Source organism: Malurus melanocephalus, unplaced genomic scaffold (genome assembly GCF_030028575.1).
Source record: "Malurus melanocephalus ecotype Western Australia unplaced genomic scaffold, MMel_1.1 scaffold_373, whole genome shotgun sequence".
NCBI classification, from domain to species: Eukaryota; Metazoa; Chordata; class Aves; order Passeriformes; family Maluridae; genus Malurus; species Malurus melanocephalus.
In genome coordinates, this window is record NW_026623605.1 from 278,702 (window position 1) to 292,291 (window position 13,590).

Below are 13,590 nucleotides of genomic sequence, written 5' to 3' on the forward strand. Positions count from 1 at the left end.
TGGAGTCAYGGAGCTGATGGATAGAGGATGTGTCTCAGCCTGCTGCCTGGCTAAGTGGTTGTTGTTTCAGCGCTCTGTGACACCAAGGAGGATGTTCATCCCTGCTGGAATGTTGGCAGTGAGATGCTGAGATCCCCAATCTAGGAGAGGACTGCCATTTCTCCTTTCCTGCTGATGACAGCAAGACACRGGAAATATTTTGCTGAAGAGGTTTGTCTATACTGAATCACCTCATGGTTTGTTTTTGTCGTTTACTGAGACCTGGCACTAAATTCTGCCTCCTCCTGCACCACAGCCACATCCTTCGCTTCCAAGGTGCTGTGCAAATCTAACTAATGCAAATTTTGGCACTGGCTGTTCGACCAAAATTGGTCCTTGGTGCTGGTTTTCATCACATCCAGGGTAGACAGGCGCTGAGGGCAGTGCTGTGACACTCCCAGGTTGTCACTTGGTGTCACACACAGGCTCTGTCTGTCCTCAGGGGGGCAGACAGAATAATCTGCACCGAGAAGCACTTCTGGCACAGATGATAAAAGTTACTCTACAGGCCACGCTTTTGTACATCCCTATCACCTGTCTGAGCACAATTTTTCCAGGGAGACTGATGGGTATCCTATGCAGGAGGGCTTTCCTCCACTGTCCAGATAAGCTGGCATGTCTGCTTTGCATTCTGGGGCTTTGCAAAACAAAGCAGGATGCAGCCCAATTGCAGCTCACCCAACAAATGCACTCTTGACTGCACTGCTAATGCTGCTGTGTCACCAATGCAAGAAAAAGTGAACATCTGAGTGGTAACCAGTAGAATAGAATTCTTTTTATCAAACACTTTTCTCCTGGGAAAAATGAAAAAGTAGAGGAAACAGCCCAATTCAAAAGGTGCGTTTGCTAATTCCAGTTGTTTTCCAATATCTCCATATTTTTTTCCCTGTACTGCATAAAATGTATATGCAAGTGTTTATAATTAATTTTATTACCTGGAAAGTGTGTGTGTAATAAACTTACTGAGATTCTCTTCAGAACTTCTTGAACCTGCAAAGCTTGCCTATGCTTCATGATTAGCTAAGGGAAAAGTGTAAGTTGATAATAGATTTCAGCAGTGAACTGGAGATAACCCAGATTTATAACGGTATGATTAAAAAGAAAATCTAATGAAAAAGATAATTTTAAAAAAACAATGAAGTGCACTGGGTTTGGACTTCCATGCTGTTTTCACATTAAGATCTTTCCTGAAGATACAGCATTMGGGGAATTGAATTTTAATATATGTAATTTCAGGGTAGAGTATTTGGAGTCAGAGGAGAGCAAGTGAAAACAGCCTACTTAGAGTAAGTCGATATCTAAGCACATGCTGAAACTTTGCTGTTCAAGAGAAGCAGGTTGCTGCATCCTTGCTGCGACATTTTACACTGTATTTTACCAGAGAATTTTGGAGGGAGGGGGAAGAGGTGTGGCAGGGACCCAAAACTGTTGGTCCATCCATGCCTTGAGAAGTGCATTTGTGGGGTTCTTCATATTCCTWCTAAAGCAATGGAGAAATTCAGGAATCTTGGGATGAACAAGGTGCTGGAGGTGCTCGTGCTAGCTGTATTTTGGGATTTTTATTGCTTTTGTGGTTTATTCCCCCTTCCATTATTGACTGTCTGTGAACTGAAAGCTTTGCAGCAGCTCTGGCATATTCCAAAGCTCCTGCAATTCTTCCCATTGACAGATTGAATTAGTCACTGCTAATATTGATACAGGCTGGGCTTGTGCTCATGGTCTTTCTTATGTAAACACCATTGCCCTTTCAGTCACTGCTTTAACCCCTTGCTTCCCTTGGAAGTGGCTGGCAAGACTGAATTTCCTGGAAGTTTTCCATTCCTTGGGTATCCCGACTCTCACTTGACTTGCAGATGGCTGGTAGAGCCTGTGCTCCATTCGCCTTCTCCATGTGGATATTGATACTCTCTGCTTCTCTGGGGTTCCAGGAGGAGAGAGGAGCTGTGGGAGGGCCATGGGGAGTTCAGAGAGTGGGATAGGAATGAATAACTAACCTGGTTTTGGGATGCTTGGGCACTTGCMGGTCCAGATTATGGATGTTTCCTAATGCACTCATGTTTTCTGAGATAATTCATTCCAGAAAAAAAGGAAAAGCCTAAAAACCCACAAAACCATTGTGTGGGGAGGAATTAATTGCACTGGCACRGGCCCAGGGTWTTATGGGCRAGTGCCCYGRGTACATCTCTGCATCTTGACCAGCKTTGTTCAKCTGGTTTGCAGTCTGCTCTTTCCTTGTTCTCTCCCGAGCCAGAATGCCTCTGTCCTGCCAAGCTCTCTGCTGCTATTTTATTTTCCCTTTTTTGATGTTTATCGACAGCAGAACAGAGTGATCTCACCCTGTTTATATTCCCCATAACGATGGTGATCTTCAAGTGATGCCCACAGAAACGAGCTCCTCTTTCAGCCCGCTGAGCCACAGCCACGGCTCGCTGAAGTGCCCATTTGCAAAGGCTTTATCTGGATGATCTTCCTCATCCTTTGATTTGTTTGGGTTTCCTTTTTACCGGGGTCTTTAATTAGCTGGACCCCGCTGTGTGCTGCTGGTTCCTGTTGCTCTGCCTTGTCTGCCTTTCCCTTCAGGGGCAGGGAGGGCTGTGCGGCTCCTGGGGTACGTGGACAATGCTGGGGTGTATTTTTAGCAGCTGCAGATCCCGAGGAGTTATTTGGTGCTTTACAGAGCCGACTGATCCTCAGTCATGGATGTCGTCAGATGTTCCTGGATGCACAGATCCAAAGGCTGCCAGCTGCTATTGATCATTTTCCCAGCACAAAGCCGAAGGTGGCAGCTTGGCAGAGGAGCAGGCGTTTCCTCTGGTGGCAGTTCATTTTCCCCTTCAGCTGGAGCTGGCAGTGACCTTGGCGCTGGTGTSCCTGCAGAGCTTGCTTTCCGCTCCCATATTTATCATCGTCTTTAATCTGTGTGTGATCACAGCACTTCATCTCTCTGCCTCTCAGCTGCCTTCTGCCCTTCAGCACGAAATGTGGGCAAGAAGACTGAGCACAGAATATGGCCTTCCACATCACACTGTCCCCTCCAGAGGGGTCATCCTAAAGCTGTGATGATCCCGATCAAGACCTCTTCTCCCTGCTCTCTTGTCCCCTCGTGGAGTTTGAAGCTTCTTGGTTGGGCTGTGACMCTTCAATATTTACAGAGCAGTGACWCSCGTTCACCTCAGTGTGGACCAAGTTAATGACAGAAGAAACAACCTGTYCTGTGTTTGCTTTTTTTCYTTTTTTTATTTTTCATGGGCATCATGTTCTGCAGAAGGACAACGGAGCCTGCAGGAATTAGTATGCAGGAACACCCCCTTTCCATTTAAAATGTGCTAAGTGTGATGTTTGCAGCTATGGTTTGAGGGGAAAAAAACAATCAGCCAGGGTTTGTAGAAAAGCTCACGCTTTGAATGAGGCAGGTTTTTCCCTCCAGCATGTGATACCCCAACAAATGCGTTCTCATATCCCAGGAAGCGGCGCTGGCTCTGAGCTCATCTGCTTCTGTGATACAAGCAGCAGAAGCTGGCAGATCCTAAAGCTTGGAAAGACATCCAGATAATCCCACATAGTGGTCGGGCTGTTTATTTGGGATCTGATGCAGATTTAACAAGCTGTCATGCAAGAAATGAAAACCCCGAGCAATGGTGGGAAGGTGGCGGYGGGGGAGAGAGGCAGGAGGAGAAGGCTCTTGGTGTGCTCGTGCTGCTGTAGAGCTGGGAATTTGCTCACTCCCTGCTCCAGAAAGCAGCACAGCCGGGCTGCAGTGGCATTGAGCCTGAGCTGAAACCCAGCTTCTCTGCATGACTCCTGAGCTCCAGATCTGCTGAAGGCACACAGCTTTTTTTTTTTTTTTTTTTTTTTTTTTTTTTTTTTTTTTTTTTTTTTTTTTCAGTGCAGAGTGAGCTCGTGTCTTCTTGCAACCTACGCTGTGGGCTCTAAGAAATGAATGTGTAAATATTTTGTCTCTCACAGCAGCCCAAGGTCATCTTTCTGGAACAGCAAACAGGCACAGAATCCAAAGGAGATCAGTCTGTCATATGAGTAAGGTTAGCATCTGCACTTACAAATGACAAAGGCTATTAATCCTCATGCTGTAATCCCCAAGCTGTTTGCCAGCTGGCAGCAGGAAGATGCTCCTGCTCAACCCACACAGCTATCCATGTTTTTTCACCTTTATRAAGCAGATATAGGTCAATACCGTAGCCTGAATAAAAAAACTTGGTAGACACTATTCATCTCTTTTGGCGTTATAATCCCTCTCCTGTCCACACAAACCTTGTATACAAATGAAGGGGAAAGAGGAGAGCTCTGGGCTGGGCTCTCGCTGTGCTGCTCCCCCAAAACAGAAGGCTGAAGGTGAGATTTTTTTCCCCYTYCTCTGCTCCTGAGTTTGWCCTGGGAGRATGAATTTWGAGCTCTCTCTRCASAGCTGAACAACCTGAGCAAARSTCTGTCCCTAGACAGGTCTTTATACCCACAGCACAGGAAACCTAATTCTTGCAGAAGGCAGACAAAATTACAGTAATGGACCTTCTTTTGATCCTAATTTGGGATCCTGTATGGGATTGGGGTATTGTCCATCACAGGACCATAAAACCCTGAACTCTTTGAGGTACCACTAGTGGAGCAGAAGAAAGACTCTGGTAATGATGCAGATGGGCTGTGATAGTCTATGTGATCTTACTCTCAAAACCTGTATGGTCACTGGGCTGCACTCACTGAGCATTAGGCAGCTGGGATTGGGAAAAATTGGGGAAGAAACACGAAAGCCAGATGGGAGCTGTGAAACTCCATTCAGGCCTGTTACTCACTCATCTCCCAAGGAAATTGGAAAGCAAATTTTTTGGCTTTAACAGAWATCACAGCTGCTTGGGCAGCTGCAGGTGTGCAGAGCTAAGGATGTTTCCTCCTGGCTTTTGCATTTCCTCTGGCTGCTGTGGGGGACAACAAATAGACACAGAACACTCTGGAGGTGTCTGTCCCCTGCAGTGTCATTCCCAGAGTGGGCTGATCTGAGTAACAGGAGACAAAAAGCTGATATTGGCCAAGGGCAAGGAATGAGGATTCAGGATTCACACCAAAGCTGGATTCTTCCTGAGCCCCACAACCATTAATTAGCTGTGACCTCCAGGGAAGACATTTCATCATGCCAAGTACTTCCCTCTCCCTTCATTTCTCAGGCTTAGGATAACATTGCAAATTTCTCTCTTCATTAGCAACTAGGAAAAAATCATATAATTTTGCCAGCTTTCCTCATCCCTGTTGTGTCTCGTTAGCACTTTGCAGGTGCTTTTGCTCCGTGCTGTCTCCATCACTCCATCTCCCACCCTCTCATTAATATCTACAGAGCTCTGCTCCAAGGCAGGTCAGTTCCTGGTAGCAATATTTTATGTTCATGGTGCTCAGGATAAACCTATCCCCCAACCTTTTGCTGTCACTAYGTGGCACCTCAAGCACAAGTTTTCCAATTAAACCAGTACTGCACCTCCCCTGTATTCCTCTGCTGACATTGCCATGGTTTGTGTCCTGCTGGGCTGCATTCTCAGCTGCAACTTCATTGACTTTTTCCCAGCAGAGAGTTTTGTTTGTCAAGAAGACTAAATGAAGTAATCATTCGGTAGACTTAGCATTTAAATACAGCGTGACATTTATATGTGTGTATATATAAAAATGTTTTTTTTTTTTTTTCATGGCAGAGTGCCGCGGGGCATTTGCATGAAGCACATCTCGATGTATATTTGACTGTTGATTTAAATACACGGTGTGTAATGAGTTATTTTTAGTGTGTATTGACTCCTTTCTATATTGGAACAATACAGCATCTCTGGCAGGGTTTTGTTGTCTCGCTGTTGCTGGCACAGCTGGATGCTGTAGACATTCAGGAGTGTCCTTGTCCTGTTTGCTCCTTGCRCTCCAAGACGTGGGAGTCGCTCCCCTCGGGAGCTTTGTGGGTGGACAGACATCTCTCCCGGGGTTTATTGCCACAGGGCAGTGTTGTAAACCTCCCACGGCACCTCCCTGCTGGTGTTCAGTGCAATAATCTGCCTTTAATGTTCCTCCTTTCTCTGCTGCCATCTCCCCAGCGCAGATCACAGTGAACTGGAGTGATTCAGCCCCGCAGCTGAGGCTGCTCCGGGACCGGTGGAGATCTCAGCTCCCCTTTCCCAGCCTGGGATCACAAAATCACAGAAAGCTTTGGATTTGATCCAAAAATCAACTCRTTCCAACCCCCTGCCATGTGYAACCTCCCACTGGACCAGGTTGCTCAGAGCCCTGTCCAACCTGACCTTGAKCACTTCCAGGGATGAGCATCCACAGCTTCTCTGGGCAAGCACAAAATTTATCTATGAATTTTTAAAAAATCCATTAAAAATATCTATAACTTAAAAAAAAACCCCAAAAATACAGGCAAATTAATTTTAAAAATGCCAGGTCCCTAACTTCTGTTGGCACAAAAGCAAGGCTTCCAGAKCTTGCATTTATTGTTGAATTATTTTTATGGTAAATAAATCTATAAAGGGAGGACTGCTCATACCGTGAAGGTTATAAGAAACAAATTCATATRTCCTTTTCACTTTTGTAAAGTTCAAAAATTTGCAGTGAAAATTGCACCTTGAACCTAGTTAATGAATGGTTGGTATTGACTGGTGAGGGATGGAGTGGGCACTGTTTCACTTGCTGGGYACATGATTGAAAGGGATATCTGGAGTGCAAAACCATCACAAAAAAGATGAAAAATATGAAGAAAAGTTGTTTGGATATTTAACTGGGAGACTGGGACGGGTTTATTCTTAGCTTTTCATGTATTTGACAATGAAACATTTTTATTCTACTTAAGTGCTAAYGTGCATGATCATACAATGTATTGCCTCTTGCTAATTATATGCCGTATCAGGAATACTGATGTCTGGGTGATGTCTGACCAGAAAAAAAGTCAGCATTAAACCCAACTTCTACAGAATTCTGGGCTAAAATTACCCCTGCACACACTAGAAGTGCTCACACCTTTTAAGCAGCCTTACTTTGCTATGGAGGATGCTGCTGTTACAGGTTTTACCAATAAAATAGAAGCAGATGGCTCATGTAGACATGCAAACCCAACGTATTTTCCATTTTGTTCTCGCTGTGGCAGCACGGGGTGAATATGCATCTGGGAGAGGGGACTGTGTTTTGTTCAGAACGAGGGTGCAGGTGCCTGGTGCATAATGCAGARCTGGGAGGAATGGGAAATATCCGCCCTGCACTTGGTCCCTCTGTCTGTCCACACAGCAGCAGGCTGGGGTGTTTTGGGGGAAAGGAAGATGTTCCCATGTCCCACCCCATATCTTTGCTTCCTCCTGCACACAGCCTTTCAGCCAGCTCTGTGGGAGGAAGGAAAAGTGATGGTTATACCTCTGACATCTGCTCTTGCCCACTGTCACCCAGCCCTGGCAGCAACTGGGGGAGAAGCCCCTCCAGCCCCCTCTGTGGTGGTCCCCAGCCTCAGTTTCTCTCCTGGGCACCGATGATGGGTGGCACCTAYACCCAGGGCACGAGGAGTCAGTGTCCCCAGTGTCCCTGCTGGGTGTAGAAACCAGCCTTGCTGCCATCCTGGCCATCTGTATGGGACACAGAGGGATGTCCCCATAGAAGCTGGGGTGGCCATGTGGTAGAAGCAAAGATAAGAGCTCAGATGATGAGCTGGACAGGTGAAATTTGGCACAAGGAGTGTCTCTCTGCCTTTCATCTACCTTTGGCCATGAGGCATTTGTGAGTGGTTTACTTCTGGCAGGTTGCAGTTGTAATCCCTGCCCACATTAAGAGAGAAAGATAGAAGCTAAAATCATTCCCAAATTGGTGACTCTGAACCAGGGTTAGTTTGYTCCTCTCAGAATAGCAGTGCCATATTCGAGGGAGACATGAGAAACCACGATTTCTGCAGCCCTGCTGGCACCCACAGGGCTGGCTTTCTAGGACCAGCCCAGAAATAGGGTTTCTTTTTCTGTCAACACTTGGTAGCTTGAGTGCCTGGAAACCTCAGCAAAGGCGGTTGGTATGAGATGTGTCTGAGGACACAGAAAACTCAGCCCTGCAGAGCCCTTCATCTCAAAGACAGTGGAAAAATAGTGTATATGCTGGGAGGCTCAGAAAGAAATCAGGTAATTTGGAAAATTCACCCTGCTTTGTGTAAATAGGGGATGAATACAGGTTTTGCTAAGGTCTGGTGTTTGTGGGTGACCAGGCTTGGCTGAGAGGGCTGGCAGGGGCTGCAGGGTGGGCTCTGGGTTTCAGCCAGTCCCCAGCAGCTCCTCCAGGCTCACAGGGGGATCTGCAGAGCCAGGCAGTGTCTGCAGGGAGCTCAGAGCTGTGGGAGCTCAGGGCACTGCTGTTGGGGTGGTGGCATGGTCTAGGTTGGTTCCTGGACAGCGCTGTCCTGCCTTGGCTATCCTAACTCTGCTTCACYCCATTTTCTGAAAAACACCTGAAATTCTCCCTGCCCAGGGAGAATTCAACCAGCATCAATTCTCCCATCAGCTCACCCTGCTCCTCTCCAGGAAAACCAGCTCCAGGGGTGCCAGGGATGGTTCTGGAGGACTTGGGCATTGCTGGGGACACCACACATGCATTGCTGTCCCTACAGCCTCACCCTGTCCTTGTGGGAGTGTCCTCAGCCTCAGGTGGGTTTTCCCAGGCTGRTTCTGAGTTCAGGGTTCACCAGCACAGGGTTTGTGTTATTCACACTTGCCTGTGTCCCTGAGTGAGCTCAGCACTCAGCACAGTGAAGCTGCTGGCACTGAAGGGAGAGGGGACTGGGCCACGTGTCTTGGTGCCAACACTTGGCCAGCTTGGCCTAMACGAGGCTGCCCATCAATTTGGTACTAAAACACTTGGATTTTCRGTGTGCTTGGTGTCCAACACCACCATGCAAATGCAAAGGGCTTAGCAGTGCACTCACTGCTCCTGCTGGGACACCACTGCTCAGCACAAGCCCTGTGGGTCCCGTCAGGCTCCTGGCTGCATTAGTTTTTATCGTTCTGATTATCCTGTTCTTCCTCCAGCTGCATTTTAATTCCTTAGAATGACTTCATCCCTTGGCAAAGCACCAGGCGCTGTTTTGTCAAGACATCCTTTTTTTTTTTTTTTTTTTTATCCTAATTTTGACCGGTTGGAAAAGCCACATTTTTAATGTCAGGAAACTAAGTTTTGAATTTCAGCAAAAGAGTGATATCATTTTTCACGAGAGGGTGAAAGCATTCCCACTTCTCAATCAGCTCAGTGGAGGCTAAAGCTGAGCTGTCTGCCATCTGTCTCCTCGCCAGCCTCTCTTCCACCACCATCACTTTTTAACAGGTTGGCCAATTTCAATCACATTTGAGAGGAGGGGAACTGTCTCAGAGACAGCTATGCTTCTACAAATTTTGTCAGCTGGCAGAGGATCATCTGCAGAGAAGCAGAAAGGAGTAGGTTTGGTGGCCAAGGGTCATTGAGCTGGTCCATCGTGACAGCTCCAGCTTGTGCTGCCTCTGGTTGAGCTGGGGGTGTCTGAGGGGATGTGGAGGAATTGGGTTAGGGTAAAAAAAGCACAGATACATAGGAAAATGAACTTTTTTCCTCCTTCTCTTGCCCAGCTTGCTTCAGAAGGTTTTTTAAAAGTCTTTTTCAGGTGTGAAAAAGCGAAATAAAAAATCTAAACATTTTAAAACACCAACAAATTTTCTTGCACAATGAATTGGAAGATCGAGGAGCAAAATAAGTGTTCTAATATAGGAGGACCAGAAAGAGAAAGATCTGGTTTTTAAAAAATGAAATTCAAAAGCTGCATTTTAGATGGAGACAGGATTAGCCTCCCGAGGCATCTGGTCCCTCTGAGGCTGGCCAAGCATTGGGAGGCATGAACAGGGTCCAGAAAGCTGAGCTACCCATCTTCATTTGCTGTGACAAGCCAATGGCTGGGAAAGCTTTTGAGGGTCTGTGTCTGCTGGAGGCAGCTGAGCAGGCCAGGCCAAGGGTAAAACCCAGCCCAGGGTGCAGCTCCTCGCATCTGAAACTTTTCAGGTATGAATGATGAACATTTTGGGTACATTCTRTCTTTTGAAAATACCTTCTGCGTGCTGTGTTTAGAAATGCAGCACCTGTGTAGGTACAGGCTGCCTGGGAGGGCTGGTGCTTTTATAGACACATCTTTGAATGTTTGGTGCTTGAATTCAAAAGGGCACATTAGTTTAATTCATTTTTCTTTAGCACTTGACTTGAGGAGACACAACTGCTCTGAACTGAAGGAACTGATTTCTCTTTTTCTAATCTGTGAGACAGTTAAAGTAAATGCTAATGTTCTGCGGTTTTATATTCCCAATTGCTCTAAACCATTTAAAAACATATATTTGTTACAGCACTGAATGTGTCAGGCAATCCTGACAATTCAAAAGACTAAAATTAAAGAAAAAAAAAAGCCGCTCTTCTATTTTCTGCCTGTCCAGGTTTTATCTTGTGCAGCACACATTTAAAACCTTATCTCCTCAAATAATATCCCTGTCAACAGAGACTTTGGCCCCAGCTCATGGGTCTGTTTAATTTCCGCTGCATTAAAACACTGTGAGAGTCAGCTGGGCAGTGATTCCTGACCAGGCATCCCTGGCAGAGGGGAAAACTCCTCTTCAGACAAGGAGAGGAGGTGATCTCTCGTGCTTCCATGGCAGGARGAAGGGGATGGGATGGGGTGAGATGGAGCATCCTCTGTTCATCCTGGCAGAGGTTCCTCYCAGGTTACACTGACAGGGGATCTATTTCCTTGCACTCTCTGCCCCCTCTGTGAGTGGACAAAGAAAAACAGCTACGTTTGGATTGTGGAAGAATTTCCTCAGGGCTGATAAGGGGATGGAAATGCTTCTTGGATGCAGCTGAGGAAACACAGCTGACCTTTTGGCTGTAAATTATTGCCTGCTAATAAGTCCTGCTTGTGTGCTGACAGGAGAGGGGAAGGTGTGTCTTTGCAGTAGAAATGGTGTTGAATGCTAAAAAAAATACAGTAAATTTCATGAAGATTGGAGTAAGTGATGCTGTCGTTCATTCAGCTCTTAGGCACAGAGTAGGTGCTTCTGTGTCTTCCTTTYCTACCTCTGCTTACAGAAGTGATATTACTGAATTAATTACAACATCTTTGTGAAGAGCTGAAGAATCGCTCAAGTCCTCTATTCAGCAGTACAGAAATGTCAGATTCATCTCACAGTAAATTTAAAATTACACCAACCTGAACTACTGCTGCTGGCAGCATAATAATAAGGCAGGTAATCAAAATCAATTAAATTCCAGTGCCTTCCTATTGTCCTAGMAAATTCAAATTTGAAATTAGTTGGAGTTCGATTTGACTTCTCAATAAAAGAGGCAGAGCTTCAGAGATAATTTGAAGTAAGTACGTGGTTGTGAGTGATCTTTCCTCAAGCTGCAAAGAGCAAGGGAGCTCTGGGTGCTCATGTTTGTGCACATTGAGAACCAAAYGTAGCCAGGGGTTCCCAGTCAAGGCAGAAACTGGTTTGAGGCTGCTGATTTGTGCTAGCTGAGACCCAGTTTGTAAAGATTTGGGTGAGATAYCGGTCCAGGTGAATGCCAGATGCAGTGTGCCTCCATTCCCACTGTCTGAGGGGCAGGAGGACAAAGTCCAGGGCAAATTCCTCTGCAGGGCATTCATGGAGCAATCACAGGGAGAAGAATTCCCTGTGTCTTTCCAGCAGTGACATGACCAGATAGAAAATGCATTGGACATCTTACAGATCACAGTGGAACAGGGAATTGCCCAGGAGCTTCAAAAGCTGTCCAAATGGATATGTTCCCATAGCACCTTGCCTTGGTTTTGGCTCTGTCTGAGCCTTTGGGTCACCTTTCGTAGCAGGATGGGAGATGGCAGTAGCTGTTTTGGAAGTGTTTGGGGTCAGGCTGGATGGGGCTTTGACAAACATGGTGCAGTGGGAGGTGTCCCTGACCATGGCAGGGATTTGARCAAAATKATCTTTAGGGWCCCTTCCAACCCAAATCATTCTGGCATTCTCTGGGCTGGACTGAGTGACCACTTGGATGGGGAGGCCACRGCAGGAGAATGAGCAGAGTGTCACCCAKGGTAGGTGTGAGGAAACGGACACRGCTGGCAGGTGCAGAAGAAAATTTMTTGTCTAAAGATGTTTCTTGTTGGAGAAAAGCCCTGATCAAAGCCCAGGGCTGTTGTTGGGGCTGATCTAAGCCAGTGCTGTACCAGTAACTTSAGTGCAGCCATTGGCATTGATCTGGCTGTCCAGAAAAACTCATCTGGTACAATTTCTTTTGATTCTGAGAATGACCCCCTTCTTCCAGGGAAGCTCCCTACATGTAGCTGGAGTGTTTTTTAAAAAATGTTTTGGTTTTTTTTTTTTCACCTTTTTGTCTGCCAATATTTACATAGACAGGCTTTCAGGGAAATGGATTTCCCCTCTTTCTACACACTGTATTATACAGGTAAGATTTTACTGACCCCTTTTAAACTTTTTTTGGACCTTTCTGGCTGGACCTTGGTCATGAAGGTAGGCTGAGTCTGATATCCTACTTATTGCCCTAAGGAGGATGCTCAGCAGCAAAGTCCTGATGTCTGGCTGAGATGCAGGACTTCTCCCACCCCACAGTGACCCGCTCTCTTATTTGGGAGGAGGTTTGGTTTGTTTTGCAGTGCATATTTTTTTCCTACAGCAATCCTTTTTTCTGCCCGTGGGATTGCAGAGTGCTGTGGTGCCTCTTTGGGATCACGGGTGAAAGTGCCAGGGTGGGACCCAGGGCACTGTGGTGCAACATCCCGGGAAAAGCAGCGTGCCAGGATGTGATGGTGGGCATRGAGAAAGAAGGGAGCAACATCGGAGGGGAGGGAACGGGAACAGGACCCAGCGAGAGAGCAGGAGAGCTCGGGACTCTGCCAGCAGGACCGAACTGAACTCCTCTCCCTCCTGCCCTTCYAGACACTGGGCTGTGCTTGTCCCAGTCTTGCCCTGAAGCGAGCAGAGCTCTCGCCCTCTCCCAGTGCCGCAAGGAGCGCTCGGCACTCCGCGGCTGCCGGCCCGCTCCGCGCACCCTTCAGCCCGCCCTGGCGGGATGTTTTACGGTTCCCCTTCCCCGCCCCCCTCCCAGTTCTGCCGTTTCACATCCCCATCCTCTGCCGCGAGCCCCAGGCAGCTCCTCACCGCCTGTCCAGCTCCGAGCCGCGGCACCTGCTCCGTCCTCCCGCTCACCCCGCGGCGCGGCACGGCACAGCACGGCGCGGAGCATCCCGGCGGCGGGACCTCCTCCTCCTCCCTCCTCCCCTCTTCCTCCTCCCTCCCTCCCTCCCTCCCTCCCCGCGGCCCCGAGTCGCGCCAGTGATGGAGAGAGCGTCACCGTCTCCTAGCAGCGCTCCTAGCAACGCTCCTAGCAACCGGGCAACATCTGCTCCCGCTGGACCAATCCGCGCGGGGAACATCTGGGCACCCACCTCCGCGGGCTGCGGCCGGGAGGTGATGCGCTCCTCAGTGGCTGCAGGGACCCGCAGGAGCTGCCACCACCGCCGCCGCCACTGCCGTCACCAGC